At 46.3% G+C, this 6556-nt stretch overlaps 1 protein-coding gene across 6 annotated transcripts in view; it reads left to right on the top strand.

Moving 5' to 3' along the window:
• Positions 1-6556, top strand: part of NDRG3 (NDRG family member 3) — a 117013-nt gene that overhangs the window by 40998 nt on the left and 69459 nt on the right. The window lies entirely within an intron of this gene.

The following is a 6556-nucleotide window of genomic DNA, read 5'->3' as shown; positions in this document are numbered from 1 at the left end:
TCCTGCCTATGCAGGGGGTCAGACTCGATGATCTATTGAGGTCCCTTCCGACCCTAACATCTATGAATCTAAGTCGTGGCAGGAGAGTGCAGAGGACAACAGAATTAGCAACCAAAACCCACTCTCAATGTTATATACTTGGATTTCAAAAAGGCCTTTGACTTGGTCTCCCATTATGTCCGTATGGTAAAGTTGGGGAACTGAGGCCTCAACAACTTAATGGTCTGGTGGCTATAAAACTGGCTCTGAGGCAGGACCCAGAGAGTATTAATAGATGGAACTGAGTCAACATGCCGCATGGTGACCAGTGGCGTGCTTCAGGGTTCAGTACTCGGACCAGTGCTTTTCAACATAATGATTTGGATTTGGGTGTTAAAAGCGTACTGGCAAAGTTTTTAGATGACACCGAATTATAGGGGAGTGCGGTCATGCTGGAGGATAGGCTGAGGATACAGGCTGACTTGGAAAGGCTTGCAAGGTAGGTGGATCAAAATCTGATGATGTTTAACACCCAGAAATATAAAGTGCTCCATTTGGGAAAAAATAATCCACAACACACAGGCTTGGTGGTGCTACACTTGCTAGCACCACATCTGAAAGAGACCTGGGGGGCGTGATAGACCAGAGAATGAACATGAGCCATCAATGCGATGCTGTAGCCAGCAAAGCAGATAATACACTGGCATGCATCTACTGATGACATCCTTAGCCTTGCTTGGGATGCAGTCTCCTCTACTCTGCTTTGGTGAGGCTGCAGCTGGAGTACTGTGTCTGGTTCTGGGTGCTGCACTTCAAGAAGGGTGTATAGAAGCTTGAGAGAGTTCAAAGGAGGGCTGTGCATTTGATTAGAGGTCTGGAGAGCAGGCCATATGAGGAGAGGCTGAAAGACATGGGACTGTTCAGCCTGGAGAAGAGAAGACTTAAAGGGGACTTGGTGGCAGCCTACAAGTATATGAGGGGTGCACATCAGGGCCTGGGGGATCATCTGTTTAGCAGGGCACCCCAGGGGAAGACTAGGAATAACGGTCATAAATTACTAGAGGATCACTTTAAATTGGACTGTAAAGAAGTTTTTCCTTATGTCTAAGTGTCCAGAGTCTGGAACAGAATTCCCCAGAGGTGGTACAATCACCTATTCTGGAAATTTTCAAATTGCATCTGTACACTCACCTTGCTGGGGTCATGCAACCCGAGCAGTTTTTCCTGCCCAAGCGAAGGGGGGCTGGACCTGATGATCTCATGAGGTCCCTTCCAGCCCCTAACATCTATCAAGCCCTCCTTTTCTATTCTTTTTCTCCTGCTTACTCTTCATTTCTAGGTACTGTTGATTGGTTTTCCTGTAGTTGTCATACTGTCCATGTTCTGCTCTGTTAGCCTAATCCTTTGTTTCTTTAAACACGCCGTGTGTACGCAGTTTAATTTGCTTGTTTGCCAGTACCATAAATTGGCCATTCCCGGTCTCCTAATTTAGTTATTCGACCAAAACCAGGGATTGTTCACCAGGTTACAGCTAGACATTGTGACCTAATGCTTATTTTTGCATGTTCCTATCTTATTAAGGGTTTTCAGGGAACATTGTGGTTGTTTTTGGTGCTGCATGTTTTAATTTCCCAGGATGTATGTGCCTGCCTGTATGCTGACTTTGGACTCTTAGATGCTAAAATGTGAAAGCATGAAACTTCACCACAAACAAACTTTAGAAACCAGTTAACCCTTGCTGTTTCCCTGGACCATCATTCTAATGCAAGCCAACTTCTAAAAGCAAATTTCTAAATATCATTCTCTAGCCATCACTCCCCTGCTGCTAAATTTCCAGACCTGTAGGGAACCCCATCAGCTGGATAATATGTCCCTGTACAGCAGGTTATGCCAGCGTACAGTCAAACTAGCACATGGAGCTGCTTCGTGGTTAGATCTGGGTGTGGGAGATCAAGCTGTACATAGGGTTGTACCAGTGTGTGATCAGGTCCGATGCATAGGGTTGGGGTGGCATATTAGATTGCACCTGTAGAACAACCCCATGCCACTTATCTGACCTGCAGAGCCAGAAGGTTGGGCATTACTGGTCTAGTGTAATAGCTCACACCCTCCCCCTATTCCAGGTACAGTGTGACCTCCATTCCCTGCTCCACCTTAGCCAGACTTTTTTTCCCCAGATGTCACTGGTTCTTTCAGCTGCCATGTCTTGATTTTACTCCATGTAGGAGAGAAGGACAGGGCTTATGGCTTTGCTGGACTACATGGTATGCTGCATTCTTAGCCTGGGTTTGCTTCTATCTGGTAAGCCCTCTGGGTTCTTTCTTCTTCAGGCCAGTTTCTTTCTCTTGAAGCTTCAATCTTCCAGAGCAGGCCCAGCAGCAACCTGGCATTTCCTGCACCCTGTTAGGCCTCTCTGTTTTCCCCAGGCTTACCTCAGTCAGTTTCTATGGCTCTCTGTCTCCAGGCAGAGCCTGTCTGCCTCTCATGCTGCTGGGGCCCTTCCTTTATACTGTTCTCTGGGGCTTGGCCTCCAGCCCATGTGGCTTCTCCTTTCAGGGTACCAGAACCCTTTGCCTGTAGTGGGGATTGAAGGAATCCTGTTATACCTAGCCATATTCCAACTTAGTCTGTTTCTGCATGTTCTAGAAAGATACTCTGCAGAACCTTATTAAAGAAATATGTCAGCTAAAAACAAGGACACAAAGTTGGGCAGGTGTATAGGACTGGTGCGGGTGGAAAGCAGTGAGGAACCACAAGAGGTGTTTAAAAATCTTCCTTTTTTAATTACTATATAAGTTGAGTGAGGATGTAGACTGTAATAACAAGACAAAGCTAAATTTGAACTAGAATCCTCTTTTGTTAACCACTGGAATCTGATGTGGTCTTAGCCTTTACTGGTAGCATAAGATTTTGGAAAAAAAATTTTAGTGGTCATGCATCGTATCACATTTCTGCACATCATATTGCAGGAGGAACTATATTATATTGGGGCAGGATTTTAAAGGTTAATGCTGGAGGTGCACCAATATATTGACTGCCTATTTGATCAGCACCAATAAAAAGGGAAATTACATTATCTGCTATTGGCTTATTTAGGTTGTTATAGCGAATAATGTTTACCAATAATTATGCCTTCTGGCCAGGGCCGTGGACCACCTGGATTTCCTCTTCCCTGTGGAGTCAGGGCCCCTGGATGCCTGGGTTCTCTTAGGAAACTGCAGGTTTCCTCTTGCAGGCGGGCAGCATTCTAGCCTGCAAGGAGTCCTGCTTGGGGTTGCTGGGGGCGAGACGCAGGAGGTGTAATAGCTCACACCCTCCCCCTATTCCATAGCCTGTGGCTATGGGAAGGGGGGTGGGGCACTGGGGCTGGGGGTGTTGTCTAGCCAGGGTGGTGCATGGGACCTGGAGCTGAGGCCAGGGCAGGGAGCAGGCTGGAGCCACGGGTGGCCCATCTAGGAGGTAGGGGAGGGGCAGCGGCTCCCTGCCACTGTGCACACCTCCTGGGGGGGAGGGTGGCGTGTTCCCCCCAGATTTGTACGTGGGGTGGATGCAGGCTATCTGCTGTGGGCTCAGGGCTCTCTGCTCTCCTGCTTCTTCCCTTGGGAGTCCCACACCACCCATGTGCCCCCTGCCAGCCTGGCTGCAGTGGAGGGGGCAGGAAATTGTGCTTCAAGCACTCCTGCCACCATTTTTAAGCACCGGGAAGCTGATACGTGTGACTGCAGGAGGCTTCTGGAGCCTGCCAAAAAAAAAAAAAGCTTTAATGCCTTGCATTTTAAAGTAAATTGGTTATTGGATTGGCATTGGCTGATTAAGGTTGCTTAATAATCTTTATTGGCACACCCCTAGTTAATGATAAGGATTCCTTCTGTGCATTTCATGAAGTGGGAACCTTGAAAATACATGTACCAAGTTAACAACGATCAAGAAGGGTGAGCAGAATCTAGGGACAAGCTGGGTTAGGAAGCCAGGAGGTCAAGCAGGGAATGGAGTCGGAGAGCAAGCCAGGTTGAAAAGCCGCGAGATCAAGTAGAGAGTGGAAACAGAGAGCAAGCTGGAGTGAACAGCAAAGCAGCCTTGGGTCAGATTGAACTCTGCTGCTCAGACTCTTCCTGTTCCTGCGCAGGGGGTTTATATGTGGGGTGTAAAGGGTCAGCTGACCCTGACCAGATGCTCTGGTGAGAGGGAGCGGGAAGAGGGGTTAGGTTCTCTGGGAGACTTTAAGCCAGCCTTCCCCAGTCTGGGTGGTCAGCCATAGGGTGGTAGGTCTTGTTTGCTCTTATGTACAAAGTTAAATTTTGGAAGTGAAAGCTTTGGCTGGGGAAAGAAACTACCTTTTTCCTAGATGGGCTCCAGTGACATCTTCATATATGCAAGTAAACTGGTTACTGGCTGCAGTGTAGTAAACATATGTTAATAAGGTGACTGTTACAGGACTACTTGTCACCTGATGTATAGTATTGAGGCTGCTGCTGTCATCTCAAAACCCATTCAGTACCTGTAGCCTTCATTCATCATCAGAATCTGATTCTACATTTTTGGAACAAAATTGACTTAGCCCCAGGATAGTGGTAGGTGGGTTCTCCCTCTCTGCCCAGTTTCTCTCAGTGTTCCCTGCCAGCCTGGGAGATGGATGCATTAGGGAAACCTGCCTGAGGCTGTCGCTGAAGCAGGCGGGAGCAGGTCTGGAGCCTCCCTCTGCCTCTGAGTCAGTGAGGACAACAACAGTGTTGGGCAGGGCAGGGGAGGAGAACGTAGAGGATGTGCCTCTGAGCAAGGAAGGGAAGTGGGGAAATGTTTATTTCGTGTGGTGACTTAAAAAAGAAAAAAAAGTCCCTGGCTGCTACTCCTGCAGTGTGTTTTTGGGAGATGGTGTCTGGAGTTAAGCAATTAGTTAATATCACCAAACAAACTTGGCAACGCTCACTGCAGGCATATCGGGGCTAGGCTAGGCTAAGGGCTAGGCTCTTAGGTTTCAGTTTGAGTGCATCCAGGAAGGTCTTCTGTAAATGTAATAAACTACCAGGGTTTTTCATGGGGCAGATATTAACATCAATACCTGTGAGACTCTAGCGCTAAATTGTCCCCAGTGGCACTATGACATATGACAAGGCATCAGTCATTTTGAGCAAATTTGCCTCGCTATGGAGGCAGATAGATGAGAGAAACAAAGAGAAAGAGCTGTGACCTGATGTCACCAGGCTTTCCTTTCTCAACTGTTTGCTACATCTGCAGTTGAACATGCAGATCTCAATTTGGCCTCTTTCGTTATCTCTGGATTTACCAATGACTTCCTTTTTAACTGGAAGACTGTCATCTTCGTGTCAGGGGACTGCTGCCACTGCTGTGTAAGTGAATGAGTTAGAGACCATACTCATGGACTGCTGAGGTTGCTTACTGCTCCATAGTACAGTTTATTGTTAGTTCTTTTCATTCATTGTCTGCCTGCATTTATTGAACCTGGTGGTTACAATAGTAACACTGTCAAGGTTAGATTGAGCTTCTATAGCTGGAGAACACAGGAAAGCCTAATAAATAATTAATTTCCCTTCATGTATCATTACTTTGCACTTGTCACCATCTATTTTTGTTGGCCATTGTACTGCCAGTCACCTGTTTTGTGAGTTGTTCGTATTAAGGGTAGTGCATAAGGAACTCAAATTATAGACCAGGACCCCATTTTTCTGGGGTTCTGCAAACAAAATTAAAAAATGGTTCCTACCTTGAGGAGCTTGAAGTTACTTAGTCTGCTCTCTCTTGACATTGCCTTGGCCAGTAGTGGCAGCACCATGCTAAACACCATTCAAGTCGCTCTTTTTTTTTTTTTTTCAGAACTTGCTGGGACTTGATCCCAGTTGAACAACAACTTAACTGTTCCCTTCTTTATACTGTCTTGTTCCTTCCTTTATATTGCATCTAAATTGCATTGTGTCGAGCTGGATGTTCCCAAAACTGCCATATCTTTAAATGAGCTCGTCCCCAAGCATTTTGTATGTATATGACCCCCCTGGTAAGTTAAATTCTGTGGTATTTCATAAAAGGGAAGCTGCCAGCATTAGAACTCTGCCCTCAGAATTCATTGCAACACAGTCTCTGTTATTGGAGAGGCCAGAGTGTTATGCATTCTTAGTAATGAGGGACCTTTGCAGTGTGGGACCACACTGTGAGATTCAGCCAAGCACAAACTTGGCTCTCCTCACTGCTGGCATACTTTGTAACACTGAAAACATGGCAGGAGGTTTCAGGCGCTTAGGGTGCCTATACACGCGCTCTGGGATTTTGGGGGGGGGGGGGTACATTATAATTAGAGTAGCTCTTGGTAGCTTCTGTAATTAAAACACTGCACTGTCTTGTGTATTCAGTGTCCCACATTTCAAAATGGTGGTGGAGAGTGCTTTAACTAAAGTTCTTTTGATGAGCTTTAGTTAAAGCACCCCTGCTGCCATTTTGAAATGTGGGGCGCTGAATACGTGAGATACTGCAGCACATTGGAGTATGTGTATAGGCACTCCTAAGTTTTAGTTTGAAAGTATCTAGGAAACTCTGCTGTAAACTTAATCAACTATCATTTTCTTGG

Source organism: Alligator sinensis, unplaced genomic scaffold (assembly GCF_000455745.1).
Source record: "Alligator sinensis unplaced genomic scaffold, ASM45574v1 scaffold249_1, whole genome shotgun sequence".
NCBI classification, from domain to species: domain Eukaryota; kingdom Metazoa; phylum Chordata; order Crocodylia; family Alligatoridae; genus Alligator; species Alligator sinensis.
Note: the sequence above shows the minus strand (reverse complement) of the source record. Positions and strands in the feature narration are given on the sequence as shown.